The sequence below is a fragment of the Sebastes umbrosus genome, chromosome 23 (assembly GCF_015220745.1).
Source record: "Sebastes umbrosus isolate fSebUmb1 chromosome 23, fSebUmb1.pri, whole genome shotgun sequence".
Taxonomy (NCBI): Eukaryota; Metazoa; Chordata; class Actinopteri; order Perciformes; family Sebastidae; genus Sebastes; species Sebastes umbrosus.
In genome coordinates, this window is record NC_051291.1 from 1,270,879 (window position 1) to 1,287,893 (window position 17,015).

Genomic DNA, 17,015 nt, shown 5'->3' on the forward strand with positions numbered 1-17,015 from the left:
AGAGTATACATATATACAATAACAGTTGCTTATTATCTGACAAAAGTGCATACGAAACAAAAATAAGCAGTAAAAGAAAAGAAGTAGGCACAAATTATTATTATTATTATTATTATTATTATTATTATTATTTATTTTTATTTTTTTGGCACTTTGGTTCAGTATCATTCGGACGACTAAATAAAGCCCAAAGACCTACCTCTTCAGAAGAGACCAGGATCATAATAATATAGAGAGTTATTAAAGGTCCCATATCGTGCTCATTTTCAGGTTCATACTTGTATTATGTGTTTCTACTAGAACATGTTTACATGCTGTAATGTTAAAAAAGAACTTTATTTTCCTCATACTGTCTGCCTGAATATCCCTGTATTTACCTTCTGTCTGAAACGCTCCGTTTTAGTGCATTTCAATGGAATTGCGTTGCTAGGCAACAGTTTGGGTCCATGTTTACTTCCTGTCAGCTGATGTCATTCACATACACTGCAACAGGAAATAAACTGAGACACATTTAGAATGTTTACGTTTAAAACCGTGTAATGATCTATATATATTGTATATTTGTGACAAAATTAACATTACTATTATTACTGCTACTACTAATAATAATAATAACGATTTTCATGTCTTTTATATTATAAAGCAGGTTTTAGTGCTTTATAAATTCTGTTAAACTATCAAAACGCTCAATATACGGAGGAATACACACAGCCCGTATTCAGAAATTGTGCATTTGAAACAAGCCGTCAGGATATCTGTCCATTTGTGATGTCACAAATATACAATATATATTGATCATTACATGGTTTTAAACATTCTAAATGTGTCCCAGTTTGTTTCCTGTTGCAGTGTATGTGAATGACATCAGCTGACAGGAAGTAAACATTGACCCAAGCTGTTGCCTAGTGATGCAGTTCTGTTGCAATTCCGTTGAAATGCACTAAAACGGAGCGTTTCAGACAGAGGGTGAATACAGGGATATTCAAGCAGACAGGATGAGGAAAATAAAGCGTTTTTTTAACATTACAGCATGTAAACATGTTCTAGTAGAAACACAAAATACAAGTATGAACTTGAAAATGAGCACGATATGGGACCTTTAAGGCCTATTCTTTGTCAAAAGCACAACACAATAATGAGAGTAATGCAACCGCAACCACAAGGACACCATGAAAAGCTTCTCCACACAACATCACTGCAAGTCAAGTTAGTTCCCTCGTACTCTGTTGGACTGACATCCTCCCTGCAGCGCCGTCCTCTGTCAGCGGATCAGAGGAGGAGAAACGTGACAGCGCTTCTTATTTCGAAGGAAGTCGGTCTTTAAAACATGAATGTGGTTGTCATGGCAGCGCGGCGACATGGACAGCTGGCACGTGAAAATGTGCCTCCAGCAGCAGAGCAGAGAGGGATTCAGAACAGAACGTACATCACAACTAAACAAGGCTGACGGCACACGACAGTTAACGTCTGTATTATAGGAGGAATGCATGGTGGGTGTTGTCGGCTACATACTGAAGCAGGTCTATATATATACAGTATATACTCACAGCCATTGATCCTGCAGGGAAGATGACAGATGAATTACATGACAACCCTTGTGAGTGAATGTATACATGCATTAGTATTCCTTTAACTGCAACAATAACTTAGCTAGCTACATATGAGACACTGAATGCAACCGACCGTACCTGTCCTGCAGGTATGGATGGACAACATGACACCCACTTATGACACACCTTTCCCTTGCCTCTATACGCTCCTGTTCGCTCATATATATATATACAGTATATTGAGAAACGGGCCTTTAAAACCCTTTCAATCTAGCAAAATGGTGAGATCGCTTCACTGTGAAAAAATCTTAAAGGTCTCATATCGTGCTCATTTTCAGGTTCATACTTGTATTTTATGTTTCTACTAGAACATATTTACATGCTGTAAAGTTAAAAAAACAACTTTATTTTCTTCATACTGTCTGTCTGAATATACCTGTATTCACTCTCTGTCTGAAACGCTCCGTTTTTAGTGCATTTCAGTGGTATTGCAACGGAACTGCGTTGCTAGGCAACAGTCGGGGTCCATGTTTACTTCCTGTCAGCTGATGTTATTTACATACACTGCAACAGGAAATAAACTGGGACACATTTAGAATGTTTATGTTTAAAACTGTGTAATGGTCTAAATATTGTATATTTGTGACATCACAAATGGACAGAAATCCTTAACGGCTTGTTTCAAACGCACAATTTCTAAATACGAGCTTCCTGTTCTGTAATGATCTATACATATATTGTATATTTGTGACATCACAAATGGACAAATGGCTTGTTTCAAATTGAGCATTTTGATAGTTTAAAGGTCCCATATTGTAAAAAGTGATATTTTCCTGTCTTTTATATTATAAAGCAGGTTTAAGTGCTTTATAAATACAGTTAAACTATCAAAACGCTCAATATACGGAAAAATACACACAGCCCGTATTCAGAAATTGTGCGTTTGAAACAAACCGTTCGGGATTCTGTCCATTTGTGATGTCACAAATATACAATATTTAGACCATTTCATGGTTTTAAATATAAACATTCTAAATGTGTCCCAGTTTATTTCCTGTTGCAGTGTATGTAAATAACATCAGCTGACAGGAAGTAAACATGGACCCAAACTGTTGCCAAGCAACGCAATACCATTGAAATGCACTAAAACGGAGCGTTTCAGACAGAGGATGAATACAGGTATATTCAGACAGACAGTATGAAGAAAATATATATATTTTTTTAACATTACAGCATGTAAACATGTTCTAGTAGAAATACAAAATACAAGTATGAACCTGAAAATGAGCACGATATGGGACCTTTAATAAAATCGCACAGTGTCTATCCAGCTTAAGAAAATCAGTACTTGTTGACAGCGACAAAATGAAAGTAAAATAAGTCTGATTCAACCAGTAGAATCAGGAAAACGTTGAGTCTATTTGCTCTGAGGGTAAACTGTACCACCCAGCTGGCGAATTCTCCTCACTCGCTTGAAGACAACGTGTATTTTAACCTCCGTCGCCGGATTAAATGGCTTGTTAAACACGTCTGTTCCCTCTGTGACATACGAGCAGAGGACGAGCACATCCAGCTGGAGGAATGTACAAACAGTGACAGGGTGTGTGTGTGTATGTGTGTGTGTGTGTTTGTGTGTGTGTGGTGTCTCGTGTCACAGCACAAAGACCTCCGTACACCAACCAGCGTTTTGTGGGAACCGGCGCCCAGCACTTATGTAACCGGCCAGGTCGTCATGACAACAGGGCTACGGCAGTAAATGCTGCATTGTGTGTCCCAGTGGCTCTTACAGGTGTGTGAGAGATGTGGTGTAAGATGACCCCGTGTGTCAGTTAGAGGGAGCGACGGCCGCCAACGCCCAGGTCTGTGTTTTAATGACACGGAGGCGGAGGAGGGTGGAGGCGGAGGACGGAGAGGGAAGCTGGACTGCATCCCACAGCTAACCTGGTCACACAGACAGGACCTCACACTGAGATCCGTGACACAATATTGTGTCACGCTGTCATATAGTGGTTTAACACACTGCCTTCCGAGTCCTGTAATTCTGCTTACTGGCACAAGAGGGCGACATGACCTCTAGAAGCTCCCATGATACCCTGACAAATAGTTACTATGGTGATGTGACTGACCTGTAGATCCTCTCTCAGTTTAGACCAGGGGTCAAAGGTCAGGGGTCAGCAACCTTTACTATCAAAAGAGACATTTTAGGCAAAAGAAACCCCCAAAAATCTGTCTCGAGCCGCAAAACATGTGATCATTGTGATGAAGGTAACAACGTTTATAGTCTAAGTATATAGTATATAAGTCTAATGCAGTGAGGGACAAAGAGCCAATGTACTACGGAGTATGAGGGCCACATTGAGGGAAAAAACATCTGAGATTTACAGAATAAAGTCGTAATATTACGAGAAAAAAAGTCGTAATATTACGAGAATGAAGTCATAACTTTCCAAGAAAAAAAACACTAACACTTAAAATTACTACTTTATAATATTGTGACTTTATTCTCGTAATCTCAGATTTATTTTTTCCTCAATGTGGCCTTAATACTCCGTCGTACCGTCGTACCATAGACCTACAACAATGATAAATGAAAATAAAAATGAAAATGTAAACAGAAGAACAGTTATTCATTTTCATGTTTAAACATCCCCAGGGCGCCACTGGAGAGGAGCTGAAGAGACGCAGGATGCTGACCTCTGATGTCTAACAGGAAACAGGGATCACAATGTGTCCAAAGGTTTTTAGAAGAGTCAGACGTGAACTAATAGAAAATGGAAACAGCAGAACCAACACCAGCGCCCTGCAGTATGAATGCAGGAGTGAGTGAGACACACACACACACACGCACACGCACACACACACACAAACACACACACACACACACACTTCCTTTTTTGCTCTCTGGGGAGAAAGGCTTCCTTGTGGAGGTGAGGCGAGTGCTTGTTGTCAGCTCTTACTCCGGCTTCCTGTTCTATTCTCTCCCAGGAAGTGACACACAGAGACAGATGCACACACACTCACACACACACACTCACACACATACACACCACTGTGGCATGAATGGCAGGCCCCCGGCTCCCACGGGTGACAGTGATGTCATCCTCCTCCCTGTCCGTCCACCCGTCCGTCTGTCCGTCCACGCCGCCTGGAAGGAGAGAGAGGTTGAAATGACGTTAAACGATGACGACGGCAATTTTTATATAAGATTTGTTTTTCTCTCCCTCGGTTCCAGTTTTGCTGAGTCATGGTGGAATACTGCTGAGTCATGGTGCGATACTCCACCGCGCTGATAACTGGGCTCCTTTCATAACAAGGCAATTCTTTTGGGGGGGTCAAATACGTCATTGTGTTATCCCATAAACCCAGTGATTCACAACGATCACAGGCGGAGCGCCAGGATGAATAACTAATATCATAATGACACACTTACTGGATAACTTATATCCAAACGTCTGTAACTATTTAAAAAGATTAGGGCTGTCAAAGTAAACGCAATAATAACGCAAATTAGTTTTAACGCCACTAATTTCTGTAATGCGTTAACGCAATCAATCTTTTGCAGGTTATAGCGGGCTCATCATATGAAACTATAAAACCTGATGAATCCATCGGTACCAACCAGGTCAGACTAGCTGGTCATGAAGGAGGTTAAATAACGCTCCAAGGGGGTCTCTTGGCCTCTGACCTCCAGATCAGTGAATGGGTTCTATGGGTACCCACGAGTCTCCCCTTTACAGACATGCCCACTTTATGATAATCACATGCAGTTTGGGGCAAGTCATAGTCAAGTCAGCACACTGACACACTGACAGCTGTTGTTGCCTGTTGAGCTGCAGTTTGCCATGTTATGATTGGATACAAAATGTGCGATTAATCGTGATTAAATATATGGACAATCATGCGATTAATAGCGATTAAATATATGAATCGATTGACAGCCCTAAAAAAATATATGTTTCTTTGCTACTTAGTAAAACAATCTCAGGAAATATTCAGCTTCAGTCCATATTTGTTGGCGTTTAGCCTTTCAAAAGCAACATTTTCACTGTGGTCAAAACAGGCACGCACCCATATTAATGGAGCGGTCTAGCAGCGATCTAACAACACCATAAATTACATTTATTTAACCACAATAAGATAAAAATTCCATTTTAGCTCCGACACTAATATAGTAAATTAGTTAAAGGTCCCATATCATGCCCATTTTCAGGATCATACATGTATTTTGTGTTTCTACTAAAACATGTTTACATGCTGTAATGTTAAAAAAAAACACTTTATTTTCCTCGTACTGTCGGCCTGAATATACCTGTATTTACCCTCTGTCTGAAACGCTCCGTTTTAGCGCATTTCGACATAATTGCGACGGAATTGCAGCATAATTGCGTTGCTAGGCAACAGCTTGGGTCCATGTGTACTTCCTGTCAGCTGATGTCATTCACATACACTGCAACAGGAAATAAACTGGGACACATTTAGAATGTTTAAGTTTAAATCTGTGTAAAGGGTCTAAATATTGTATATTTGTGACATCACAAATGGACAGAAATCCTGACAGCTTGTTTCAAATGCAGAGTTTCTGAATACGGGCTGTGTGTATTTCCCTGTGGATTGAGCATTTTGATATGTTCACAGTATTTATATAGCACTTAAGCCTGCTTTATAATGATAAAAAAAACATGAAAATCTCACTTTTTTTATAATATGGGACCTTTAGGTCGTTGTATGTATCTGCATTCGCAAATCCGTCAAGACGTCATCACTTTATTTAAGTTGACGAAACTGACGAGTTCTGTTCATTAAAGAAAGTTTAATTTAATAAAAAAATTGAAGATTCTATTCAAGGATTTGTAATTTCTTTTGGGGTCGATGACATTTCTTAGATACAACGGATAAGTGAACGGATAACTGGATGGAGGGATGTGAAGGTGGGTGTAGGAGGTGGGGGGTGGGGGGAGCTGCAGCATTAATCGAATAGATGCACAGGATGTTCACGCCGTTTAGCAACAACCATTAGTCACACCGCGGCGCCGCTGTCTGAACCACCTGTCACATCATCACACACACCTTCAGGTGAGAAATAGAGAGATCTATCATCTGCATACAAGAGTGTGTGTGTGTGTGTGTGTGTGTGTGTGTGTGTGGGTGAGTCACTGATAGAGAACTGGATGTTTGGTTGTCCGAGCATCGTGACGAGTTCCTCCGGAGAACAAGATGATCAGTTCAGTTGTTAAAGCCTCATCACCTCGCCGATTGTGGTGATTATTTTAACAGTTTTGGAAAAGATTAGGCGACGCATGTGGGCGCTGGTGTCCACTTGTACTGTAAAAATATCACCAACATTTGACAATCTGTCACGTAATAAATGAACCGTCACGGCCGAGTTGCGTCGTGGCTTTTCAGTAGGTGTTATATGCAGATCGACCCCCCCACCAGAGAGAGAGTGGTATGACACGCTGAAGGAGCTAAAAGCTGCTGCTTCAGATCAACACATCTGAGAAACCAGTTTGATAACACTTTGGCTCAACCAAACCCACCTGGGGAGTTATTTCTGTTGTAAATGAATGTTGATAATTAGATTTGTGGGAGATCACAGAGACCTGTAATCTCATTATGTCATTATTTTGGGCTTTGATTTCTAGTGAATCATTAAATTATTCCTCATAAACTAACTGGACCTTGGACCCAGAGTTCAGGCCCTAACGCCTCGAGTACCGATCATCTTATCACCTTGACACTCATTTCCTGAAGGAGGCGACGCAGCGGAATGAAACCATTCACTTGTTCCTGTGAGAGCGAGGACAGACGTGCAGTATTAAAAACCATTAATCCCAGCGGACCGCTCCTCCAGCAGCCAGATCCGGCACCTCAGGGCCACCGACACTGATACTGATCCTCCCTTCCCGTCAAGAAACCTCCCCCCCTCTGTGAGCCATCTCATTGTTCATACGGAGCTGTTCCAGGAAAAGTAGAGACACTGACACAAGTGATGAAGACGCTCTCACAGAGCAGTCACGGCTGAACTGTCGTTATCGATTAAACCAATAACATCCCCCCGTTCCCTAAAGAACACTAACACACACCCCCTGTTCCCTAAAGCAACACTAACACCCCCCCCCCCCCCCCCCCCGTTCCCTAAAGCAAGACTAACACACTGCGGTCTGGGATCAGTTCTGGGGGTCGGAGAGTGAAAGTTGGCACGAACCAAACCATTCATCATTGGGAAAGCAGCCACAGCAAGCAGGTGTCTGCAATGTGGGGGAGAACGGGTGCTCGCTCAACATGTGCATGTGTGTGCACAAACTCAAATTGTTATTACCCAAAATGCCTGTTCTGTTCTGTCACTACATGATAACATCCCCCAGGAATGATGCAGGCCTCCTACGGGCCAGTCGATGACAACAGATAGGGATGCACCGATGCCACTCTTAATCAGACCGAGTACAAGTACTTACATTTGGATACTCTCCGATACCGAGTACCGATACGAGTACTTCTCTGTGCCTAAAGACCCTCGTTAACAGCCAGCTGGAGGGTGTGAGTGACACACGGCAGGCTGGGGGGTCCCGCATACGAGGCGGTGCACCGCCACCGGCTCTAGGTCGGCTTGGAAAGGCTCGGGGCGAAGGTGGCTCACGGCCGCAGCTTTACAGCGCTCCCTGTCCGGGCCTCGCGGCACCGTGGACAAAGTGCTCACTGCGCCCTCTCTCCCCGCCGGGGAGGGACGGGGCCCCCTGCTCCCGGTGCGACAGTCGACCGGGCCGTACTGTCCTCAGTGCGCCCCGACCGCGTCGTGCCGCCAGGTCAGGGCTCGGCCCACGTAAAAGGCGCCAGGGGTCTGCAGCGATGTCGGCAACCCCCCTGACCCGTCTTGAAACACGGACCAAGGAGTCTAACGCACGCGGGAGTCAGAGGGTGCAAACAAAACCTTGTGAGGACCGGTGCACCGGATCCCGGCCCAGCGGGGTTGGGCGCACCACCGTCAAGTGGTATCGGTGCCGTTGTATCAGAGCCGTTTTGCGAGTACGAGTACATGAGCACAGTATCGGACCCGATACCCGATACTGGTATCGGTGCATCACTGATTACAGCATGTAAACATGTTCTAGTAGAAACCCAAAATACAAGTATGAACCTGAAAATGAGCACGATATGGGACCTTTAAAATATATAAGTTATAAAGTTATAGAGTTATAGAGTTATAGAGTTATAGAGTTATAGAGTTATAGAGCTCCCATTAGGCCCAAATGGGATGCATCACCCTTGTAAGTCTTAGCACAATCAGACCGGTGCCATCTAAGGCATCATGTTTGGGTTCAAAGTTTTGACCCCTCGTTGTCTCGGCCTCTTCAGTCTAGTCTGTATTAAAGCATCAAAACCAAAATGCATCAAACCTTCAGGACTAAATATAAATGGTGACAAACAATCCGAAGCCTTCCAGCAGACGTAACGGCTCGCCTCTGGGTCCACTCTATCTCTGTTATCGGCTGTATAGGCTCCTCTTTATTACTTTTAACCAACGTCTGGATTTATGGATGAACGTCAGGCAGAGAGACGGCCCACCGCTGTTCCTCTCATCAGTGACATTACCATAAAGCGGCTCACGCTGCAGTAGTGTGTGTACAGCCTCGGGTCTCGCCTGTGTGCATTAATGTGCGTCAGCGGTGCGGTTCAGGCGGAGGTCGTGCAGAGTTAAAAAGCCCAGAGGGAGGCAGGCATGAGCCCCGGCGTGCAGAGTTATGCTAATGCGAGCGTTGCTGATGGCGGCGACGGCGGAGAGCATCAATCTCCACTAAAGGAGCATAACGATACTTTACACACTCAACACAGCTGACACACAGCTGACAGAGATACTGCAGGATAACAGTGTGTTGTACAGTTCACCGTGGCTTTTGTCCACTCTGCATTTCACGCCACGTTTCACGGCGACCTACCGTAGCTTATAATTAACTGCTGTCGTGGAAAACAAAGACGATTCAGCTTGTAAGACGGCGTGTTTGTTAAGCAGTATTTCCTGGAGGAGACAGCTGGGAGAGCATAAAGTAACAGTGATATGAAAACATTTAACTCAGGCACAATTAAAGAAGCATGAAACGTATTCTGCTCTGACCAGAACAAACGAGGTCTCACAGTGTGGAAGCTCTAACGCCCCAAACGCCCCACATGTCCACTGGATGCAGCTACATCACATTCTGGCTCCGTCTCGGCTGCCGTTCTAGAGGAAGTGTTTCCATCCAGAGGACACGACTGGAGAAAAGGTTCATCATCCCCACAATTACAGAAATGTTGGACTGAACAAACAAATTGCACCCCACAATAATCCTCTTATCAACATTGTAGTGGACAAATATGCAAATGTATGTATATATTTATTATTGTAAATCAATTAACAACACAAATCAATGACAGATATTGATCCAGAAACCCTCACAGGTACTGCATTTAGCATAAAACAATATGCTCCAATCAGAACATGGCAAACTGCAGCCCAACAGGCAACAACAGCTGTCAGTGTGTCAGTGTGCTGACTTGACTATGACTTGTCCCAAACTGCATGTGATTATCATAAAGTGGGCATGTCTGTAAAGGGGAGACTCGTGGGTACCCATAGAACCCATTTACATTCACACATCTGGAGGTCAGAGGTCAAGGGACCCCTTTGAAAATGGACATGACAGTTTTTTCTCGCCAAAAGTTAGTTTAAGTTTGGAGCGTTATTTAACCTCCTTCATGACAAGCTAGTATTTTTCAGACTTTTTGGGGTCATTTTTTGGACCTTGTTTTTTACTTTTTTTGGACATTTTTTTCTGATATATTTCTGGCTTTTTTTTTTTTTTTTTTTTTACTTCTTTCATTTTTTCAGAATTTTTTACAGATATTTTTGGACATTTTTAAACATTTTTCTGACTTTTTTTCTTATTTTTTTTAAAAACAATTCGGACATTTGTCTGACTTTTTTCTGACCTTTTATTGGACAAAAACCCCTCACACATTGACAGTTTTTCCTCGCCAAAATTTAGTGTAATCTTGGAGCGTTATTATCGCGTTAACTTTGACAGCCCTGGTTGTAATGTCAATGGTGTTGACAAAATCCAAACATTATATTGAAGAAAAGCAGAGTAGAGCTGCTGCAGTCTGTGAAAATACTGAAATGTTTGTATTCACCAAATACTTCCGGGCAGACATCAGTCGGATCAGGAAATTACCTTTTGGAGATGCAACCCAGTGCTGGATAACAGGTGAAGGAATAAGGTTTTAACTCGTACACCGTAAGGTTTGTGTAGAGAACAATGAGTACGCGGTCACAAATGGGGTTTGGGAAAGCTTTGACTTGATGTTAGGATCAGATATAACATCCAGAAGTCAACAGGAATCACACTCCAAAGTTCAAACCAAAGTTCATTGCAATCTGGCCTGTAGCAGTGCTTTGGACTTAAGTGTTGAATGAACCAAATTCACTGACTGACGAACATTTCCAGGCCCGACTACAGGAAGAATGGATAAAAGACAAACAACCTAAATGATTGGCACAAATTAAAAGAGTCCAAACAAACATTGATATTATCCTTTGAGCCCTGGAGTACACAGCACCCACACGCCACCGCCATCAATATTCCTTTTGGAAAAAACAAAAGCCCACATCACAGGATAAGCCTCGAGAGTTCCTGCGTATCTGAAACACAAACAACGCTGACGTATTTCTCCTCATCCGAATTTCCATCCTGGAAAAAGGAGAAGTGGACAAAACAAAAACCTTTTTTTCCTTTCTGGAGAATTTCAAACATCTGGCTTTGTTTTGGGCTCAGTTCCGGGAACAGATCACAACCCGAGTCCACTCCCAACGCAGCGCGGTGGCGGCGGGCCGGCCGACCGGGCCGGGCCGCCTGGCCGAGAGGCCTTCCTCCCTGGACACGGATAAACTATCTTAATAGGCCAATTTGAGGCGGGGGATAAAAATAGCAGCATGTTGTCGCTCGCTGATCTGAAGTTAACTGGAAAACAAGCCTTAAGGAGACGAGAAGGGAGGAGAGGAGAGGAGAGGAGAGGAGAGGAGAGGAGAGGAGAGGAGAGAGGATGCAGAGTGAATGAGGGATGTTAAAACTCATATGAGATGAATGGATGGATGGATGGATGGATGGATGGAAGGATGGATGGAAGGATGGATGGGTGGATGGATGGGGTGGTGTGATGATGTGGGGTGACACTGGAGGAGAGGGCTTGGGGGTGGATGGGTATGTCGTCATGACAACAGTCTGAGTCATCCAAGCCGGGAACACAGGCTGATATCAGAGTTTAGAGGATGCTGCTTTCAGCCTCTTAAAATAGAGAGTGATTGAGCTAGACTGTGTGTGTGTGTGTGTGTGTGTGTGTGTGTGTGTGTGTGTTTTCCTAACTTAGGCTACTTTCGGGGACACATCCCAGACTAAAAAACAGTTAATCGGGGACAGCTTGTGCAATTGGGGACTTTTGCAAAGTACCCATATGTGCCGGTCTGATGTATGCTAGGATCTGAGCTAATGAAAACGAATAGAGAGGAGGATGGGGATGGGCGTTAAATAGAAAAAGGAAGTTTAAAGGGTAGAAAGCCGTGTCCTCAATTTGGAAATAGCTAATTTTTGGGTCAGTGGATAAGGTTAGGCAGGTAGTGGTTAGGGTTAGGGTTAGGGTTAGGGCAGGGGTCGGTAACCTTTAATATCAAAAGAGACATTTAGGCAAAGAGAAAAAAGAAATCTGTCTGGAGCCGCAAAACATGTGATCATTGTGATGAAGGTAACACAGTTTATAGTCTAAGTATATAGTATATCAGTCTAATGCAGTGAGGGCCCAAGAGACAATGTACTACGGAGTATTAGGACCACATTGAGGGAAAAAACATCTGAGATTTACAGAATAAAGTCAGAATATTACGAGAAATTGTTTTTGTAATATTACGAGAATAAAGTCATAACTTTACGAGAAAAAAAGTCGTAATATTCCGAGAATAAAGTTATAACTTTACGAGAAAAAAAGTCGTAATATTCCGAGAATAAAGTCATAACCTTACGAGAATAAAGTCATAACCTTACGAGAATAAAGTCATGACTTTACGATAATAAAGTCATAACCTTACGAGAATAAAGTCGTAACTTTACGAAAATAAAGTCATAACCTTACGAGAATAAAGTCATAACCTTACGAGAATAAAGTCATAACCTTACGAGAAAAAAAGTCAGAACATTACGAGAATAAAGTCGTAACTTTACGAGAAAAAAATGTCGTAATATTACGAGAATAAAGAAATGAATACGTAAAATTACTACTTTATAATATTATGACTTTATTCTCTAAATCTCAGATTGATTGTTTTTCCTCAATGTGGCCCTAATACTCCGTCGTACCGTCGTACCATAGACCTACAACAATGATAAGGGTTAGGGTAAGTCTCCAGGAAATGAATGCAAGTCAATGTAATGTCCCCAAAAAGTAAACGTATGTGTGCGAGACAGAGAGAAACAGGTCATGACATAATCTCGACTCATCACCCACTTACAGTAAAGCGAGACATTTAGTCATTTCTTTGCCAATAACAGCACAGCCTGTTAAACCCCCGGAGACCTCTCTGGATTACACTGCAGTTGTTTTTTTGTGTGCGTCTGACACGCTTCTCCTGAAGCCCACAAAGCAGAGTGACTCAGAAAACACTCACACACACACACGCACACACACACACACACACACACACACTTAGTTCACAAAGAGCAGCCTTTACTGGCGATGTGGTGCCAAAAGCACCGCGTCACGTAACTCAAACGCTCTGGCCTCGCTGCCGGGCCGACAGCAGCCGTGTGATGAATGCATTCAGGCTGCACACACACACACACACACACACACAGACACACACACATACACTCAGAGTTAGTCAGCAAAAGCACTAACCGCAAGCCAAATTGTAAATCTTCAACTTCCCCTCTGCTTCCCTCCTGGCTCGGTGCCACGACAGCTTCCCAACATGAGCAGCGTGTTACAGTAAGAGCCGTTAACGTTCCTGGAATCGCTCGCCTGCCCGACACATCACCAAAATCTCTTCATCTGAAGCCAAATATCCCCCTCCTGACATCTGATTGTGTGCCGCGGGGCACATGTGAGTGTTTTGTTAGAAAGTGTAGGCGAATCGACTCATCGCGAGGGAAAGATTCACATCAAGGTCTGCTGGCGAGAGTGTAAACAGTCTGTGTGCCAACGAAGAGTTCCTCTTTCAACAAACAGCTGGCAGCGGGCCAGCGTTCAATATATGGAGATATACATGGAGACTCTGATCTGTCAGTGTGTTCTTATTTGTATTCAATGAGGACCAAAATTCTTGATGTTTAAATCGGCTAATTTTCCAACTCAACCTTGTAAAGAAGAAAGAAACAGAGTTTTTGGTCAGCTGTCGTTGGACTTAAAGGGATAGTTCGGGTGTTTTGAAGTGAGGTTGTACGAGGTACTCATCCATAGTAGGTGTATTACTTACAGTAGATGACGGCCCCCAGTTTTGTAGTTTCTTGGTATTACCTATTCATGTGAACAGTGAATGCCTAAAACAACCGGATTTTACATCCATGTCTGTCCAAAATGTCATGACTTCATCATTTTATCCCGTTAGATTAGTTTGTGTGAAATTGTCATAGTTAACATATTGATTCTTGAGTTATGGCACAGTGACCTTTGACCTTGACAGTTTTTCCTCGCCAAAATTTAGCATAGGTTTGGAGTGTTATTTAACCTCCTTCAGGACTTCTTTCGGACATTTTCCTGACATTTTCTGGACAATTTTCAGACTTTTTTCAGAAATGTTTCTGATATTTTTTCTGACATTTTTCAGAATTTTTTTGGAACATTATTCGGACAATTCTCTGACTTTTTTGGAATTTTTTCAGAATTTCTTTGGGACATTTTTTGGGACATTTTTCTGACTTTTTTTCTGATATTTGTTCTGACTTTTTTTCAGAAACTTTTTGGACATTTTTTTGGACAAAAACCCTCACACAAGCACATATCTGGAGGTCAGAGGTCAAGGGACCCCTTTGAAAATGGCCATGACAGTTTTTCCCTCGCCAAAATTTAGTGTAAGTTTGGAGCGTTATTTAACCTCCTTCATGACCAGCTGACACGGTTGGTACCGATGGATTCATCAGGTTTTCTAGTTTCATATGATACCAGTATCTTCGCTCTAGCTTTAAAACTTCTCCCAAAGATCGAGTATTTAATGAGTTCTGTGCAGCGGGAGGAAGGAAGTGGAGACGTGTTGTCCATCTTTATATACAGTCTTTGCTCTACAGCTCGTTCTGCTGCTCCCAAGTGGCCAAAAAAAATATATATTGCTGCTTTAAAGCTGAATCATGGTTCGTATTCGATGAAATATTTGAATCCAAGATGCTGATTTGTGCGGCTGCAGTATTAAATATCCTACAGGTGAACGTCTTGTGCAATATTTCACACACATTTCTCCAAAATTCAGACACATTTGGTACCAAAGAATAGTTTTAGTATTGATTTTAGGCCACTGATCATTTTGTAATGTGTCGGTTATGTATCTTATCTCAGAACCAAAGTCTCCTTTGAGACCCACAAATTATTTATTTGGTTCTCTTCTTATTGGCTTTTTCCAGCTTGGGGGGAGATTCATCCGAAACCTGATGAAATAAAACCCACCCAGTGCAGCGCAGCACCCTGCGGCGGCGTGAATACATAAGGTCAACGCAGCGCTTTCCTCACTCTCTCTAAACCTCTTTCTCCACAGGAGTGGCGGTTTCCCGTCAAAGTTGAGCAGCTTTCTTTCAGTTAACAGTGAAACCGTCCCACGAGTATAGCAGCGCCGCCGACTCTGTCTGTCTTCTAACAATCGATGGCCGAGCATGTGTGGAACATTCCTGAGCTCCTCTGAAAGGAATCAATAACAACAGGATGTCCTGCGTGTCTGTGTGAAAATCTGTCATTCCCATCACGGCAGTTTGCAATACACAGATCACTGGACGGAGAAGACACCAATCAGTCCACAGAGAAAGAGAGAGAGATGTGTTTCAAAGGCCTCTAACATCTTAAGAACAACACCTACATGTGGGTTTGCATCCAGAACACGTTCATTAATTATTAAAGGTCCCGTATCGTGCTCATTTTCAGGTTCATGTTTGTATTCTGGGTTTCTCCTAGAACATGTTTACACGCTTTAATGTTCAAAAAACACATTATTTTCCTCATACTGTCTGCCTGAATATACCTGTATTCACCTTCCTGTCTGAAATGCTCCTTTTTAGTGCATTTCAACGGAATTGAAACAGAATTGCGTTGCTAGGCAACAGCTTGGGTCCATGTTTACTTCCTGTCAGCTGATGTTATTAACATACACTGCAACAGGAAATAAACTGGGACACATTTAGAATGTTTACGTTTAAAACCGTGTAATGATCTAAATATTGTCCATTTGTGACATCACAAATGGACAGAAATCCTAACGGCTTGTTTCAAACGCACAATTTCTGAATACGGGATGTGTGTATTTCTCTGTATATTGAGCGCTTTGATAGTTTAACAGTATTTATAAAACACTTAAACCTGCTTTATAATATAAAAGACATGAAAATCTCACTTTTTACAATATGGGACCTTTAAAGCTTTTCAAACCACACAGAATCCGTCAGATACCGAACCAATGCAAAACCCCAAAAAGAGGAATTATGAACAAGGAGAATATCTCTCTGCTGTCAGGAATATATAGCCAAGACAAACACAAACCATACGGCTCACTGATCACCGACTGGAAGTCAAAACTATGAGCCCTGGCAGTTTATTGAGGACGAAACCATCGAACGGATACAAAACAAATTTGAGCAGTTATTCCATAAATCAACAATCTGAGGGCACGCAGGGTCACATTAGTAAAGGCATTAGAAAGCATGCGAGGTTCGGTCACAAGCGTGTAACGGATGTTTGAAGCCTACTTGAGGAACTGTGTCGATAGATTTGAGCCAGTTTACTTTCCTCTCCGTCTCGTCCCCCCCCCGGTGTCAAACGTCACAACTGTGTGTTTAATTTTAAAGTGCGAGGGTGTGTGAGTCTTAACAAAAGGCCCTTTTTGGTTTCATGGAAACAGGAATTGTGAGTTTACCGAGCCGATCGTCACGTCGTGACCCCCCCGACTCTGCTGAGCTTCGGAGACAACAATGGAAAACCGGTGGTGATGACGGAGCGATAGGCTCAGAGGGACGTCATCAACAGACAGCATGGACATAATCCCTCATTCAACTGAACCATTTATGAGTGGCATTAAGTCATGAGAACTCTTAACAAAGAAGCAAAATACAAATCTATAAATGGCTTTAGAATGGGCTTCAAAAGGCTATATTAAGCAACGCTACATTTAGTTTTTAATGTGGGCATCCTATGCTTTAAAGCTGGGGGAGGCAGCATATTGTAATTCAAGTAGTCTGAGAGACTTCTGCTCCT

General features: G+C 42.6%; 1 long non-coding RNA gene across 1 annotated transcript in view; it reads right to left on the reverse strand.

Annotated features, from left to right (window-relative positions):
* Nucleotides 1–4,106: 4,106 nt before the first annotated feature.
* The window catches only part of LOC119482526, a 62,409-nt gene continuing 49,500 nt past the window's right edge, over nucleotides 4,107–17,015 (reverse strand). Inside the window, exon 3 of the long non-coding RNA XR_005205451.1 lies at nucleotides 4,107–4,695. This is a non-coding gene — a long non-coding RNA (uncharacterized LOC119482526). The remainder of the gene's footprint in view (nucleotides 4,696–17,015) is intronic.